Raw genomic sequence first — 3,744 nt, 5'->3', positions numbered from 1 at the left:
GCGGTCGACGGGGCGCAGCGGGTGGTGCCAAGCCGGATAATGGCAAGAGAGTCACCATGACCTCTCGGTCGTGAGGCTTTTTGCATGGGCGGATTAAAGAGATGTACCGCGGCCGGTCCCATGCAATTTCGGCCTCGGCTCTTACGCGTTATCGGACGGTGACGCGCCCCCCCCCCTTGTTTGTTGCCACGATGCTATGTGCTTGCATGTAGCTTCGTGCCCTCCTAGCCTACTCTTACCTATACGAATTTTCGGCATTAGGATAACTCTGTGCACACCTGGTGAACTGGACCCCATCTTCGGTCGCGTGCTCGGACGTGGGCAAACCTTTACCTCCCGCAGGGGAGGGTGTGTCTGTGGGGCCTTAGAAGGTCTGCCTTACGGTGTGCATAGAATTGCCATTCTATTTGCTAGGGACTGGTCTGGCAGACCATCTGATGACTGCCACTCTCTCTTTTTCGAATAGGACGATGGGCAGGTAGGAGCCCCCTCACTTTGTCAGGCCCTCAGCCTGGTTCTGTCTAATAGCTGCCGCTAGACAGAACACTAACTTCCCGTCCTGTGATAGGAAGTACCTGGATAAAAGTTAGCTTCTCTCCCTCACTGTGATGAAATAGTCTGTGGTTGGCTGTTTCAGAGGGATGAAGGAACTTACTGGAACAGGTACAGGTTCCCTCTTCTCTCACTGAGGTGAAAAAGCCTTCGGGTGTTTAAGAGAAGAGGGATTCACTTTAAAACCCGTCCTGCCATAGGAACCGCCTGGGAAAATGTCAGCTTCTCTCCCTCACTGTGATGAAACAGTCTGTGGTTGGCTGTTTCAGAGGGATGAAGGAACTTACTGGAACAGGAGCAGGACCCCCCTCTTTTCTTACTGAGGTGAAACAGCCTTTGGGTGTTTCAGAGAAAAGAGGGATTGATTTGATTATTTAAAATTATCTGCCGCGTCAACAGCTAAGGTCATTAGCGGCGAACACCTTGTTAGATAGAAATATTAGTATATTTAAAACTTTAAAAATCTATCAATAAATATCTTATAAATAACAATAAATATACTAAAAATCAAAGCATAAATATTATGCTCTAAGTATATGAAGTTATTGCATAAATATTATGCATAATTAAATTTTATTGAAAATATTAGCCTCCCTAAGGAAACTAATAAGACCTTCTATGTCACAATCCTCCCCCAATACATTTTAGTGTATATGGGGAAGCAAGTACATACGTCTTTGGTCGAAATGTTGCACATCTTTCCATTACATGTGCAACCGTTAATGGCTCTTGGCATCCCCACAGAGTGCTTGGCTTTTAGCCATCATCGGTCCATGAGTCAGTCTGTGTGCCGATTCTAGTCTTGTTAATACAAACTTCTACTTTTCGTTGGGATGGATGCTAGTCACCCACTGCCAAGATCATTTAAATCTCTCGCAGTTTGTTTCTAGAGGTATGCTCCATTGTTCCCTCCATCTATCACGAAGACAACTCCTTATGCTGGATTTCAGGTCGGTGTGTGGAGAGGAAAAACGAGCATCACAGGGCTGAGTGGCAGCTGCCTTGGCCTTCCGATCAGCTCGCTCATTCCCACTGATACCAACATGTTGCTGGCACCCAACATAGAGTTATCTTTTTACGTGATGACATCAATGCAAACCAATCTTGAACCTCCCTCCTACTTGGATGTGATGAGTTTAAACTCTTGATTGCTTGCAAGTCTACGAGAATCACAATATATTACAACAGAATGGTTCGTAAGATCTCTAGTCATCTTAACTGTGCAAGGATGGCATGTAACTCTGGCAGTGAAGATCGAGGCTTCTAAAGAAAGACTGCCAGATGCAGTCTTCCTTCTGCTCACTGCTGCAAAGCCCACACCATTTTCAGATTTCGAACCATCCTGTATTATTGCATCTGATCCTTGGTACTTAGAAATGTGCTGAAGAAATCTCTCTTGACTTCTGCTTCGGATCTCTCCCCTTTCCCAATTCCAGCTCGACTTGATTAGTCCAAGGGGGGAATTGGGGAATTCCAACAGCCAGAACCTTAGTGAGACTTAAATTAAGCTCTTCCACAAGATTCCTCATTCTCCTACCATAGGATCGGCTATCTTCAAGGGGTTGAAAACCAATCTGGATGTAGAGATCCCGGAATCCTTTTAGTCTCGTGTAGTAAATCATGTTCATGTAGTCCCGGTGTAATGAAAGAGGTGGTTCTCCACCTTCATTATGAACCGATTCCAACATCCGGAGAACAGTGGGAGTTGCAGATGAATAAGCTTCACATCCATAGTCAAGCTTACTACGAATAAGCGCTCGGTTTAAAACCTAAAGCGTTGTGCGGTCTGCACCCAGATAAATGTGAAAGAACCCGCAAAATACTAATGCTTTTGTAGCCTTCACTTTTAACTGTTTGATGTGAGGCACCCATGTAAGTCTTGAGTCAAAAAAATTTGACCCAAGTACTTTCACCTCTTGGACAAATTGCAGTGGGTTTGCTCCTAAATAGAGGGAAGGATGGAACTTTCCCCGTTTGTGGAAATGTATAGCTATGGTCTTGCTTGGAGAAAATTGCCCACTATACAACCTGATTTATTGCAGTCTGCATGCGTCCTTGCACATCCTGTAAGCTTCCTCCTTAGCAGTACAGTGTAAAGTCATCCACATACAGATACATATTATATAAAATAAAATACATACAAAACAAACATAAACACACATATTACCCCAATTAAAATGTTTTATAACAAATTTTAAATACATAAAATATAATTTTAGATTATTTTTTATATTATAACTATTTCTATTTTCTATTTCTATATCAATATTATTATTTTATTATATATATATAAAATATATATTTTTGTGTGTTTGTGTGTGTGTGTGTTGTGTGTGTGTGGGGTGTGTGTGGGTATGGTTGGGGTGTGTGTGTGTGTGTGTTGTGTTGTGTGTTGGGGTGTGTTTGTGTGTATTAAAACACAGGGTTTAAAACACCACCACAAACCATATTTTTATATATATTATATATATAGATATATATAAAAATTTTAATTTTTATATATATTTTATAACATACAAAACACACATATATATGCACACACACCAACCCCCACCCCCAAAAATATAATTTTATATTATATAAAATTATATAATATATATATATATTATAATATATATATTATATATAAAAAAAACAAACCCAAAAAAAAAAATCTAATAAAACAAAATTTTATATATATATATATATATTTTATATAATAATAAATTTTTTATTAAAAAAATATATACAAAAAAATATATGTTTTTGTATTTATAGATATTTTATGTTTTATATATTTATATTATTTTATAAAAATATAAAAATATATATATATTAATATATTTTTTTTTTTTTTTTTTTGTGTGTGTGGGTGGGGTGTGTGTGTGGTTGTGGTGGTTGGGGGGGGTGTGTTAAAATTTTGTGTGGTGTGGGGTGTGTGTTGTTTTGTGTGTGTGGGTGTGTGTGTATGGTGTGTTTTCATATGCCTTTTAGATAAAAAAAAATAAATTTTATAAAGAAATATATATATAATATATTATATATATATATATATATTTTTTATATTTTATATATATATATTTTATATGTATATAATAAAAGATATTTATATTTTAATATTATTTTATAAATTTTAATATTATATTAAAAAGTTTTATAAAAAATTAATTTTAAGTATATATATAAAATATATAAAAATTATATTATATATAT

The sequence above is a fragment of the Penaeus monodon genome, chromosome 39, assembly GCF_015228065.2.
Source record: "Penaeus monodon isolate SGIC_2016 chromosome 39, NSTDA_Pmon_1, whole genome shotgun sequence".
Lineage (NCBI taxonomy): Eukaryota > Metazoa > Arthropoda > Malacostraca > Decapoda > Penaeidae > Penaeus > Penaeus monodon.
Note: the sequence above shows the minus strand (reverse complement) of the source record.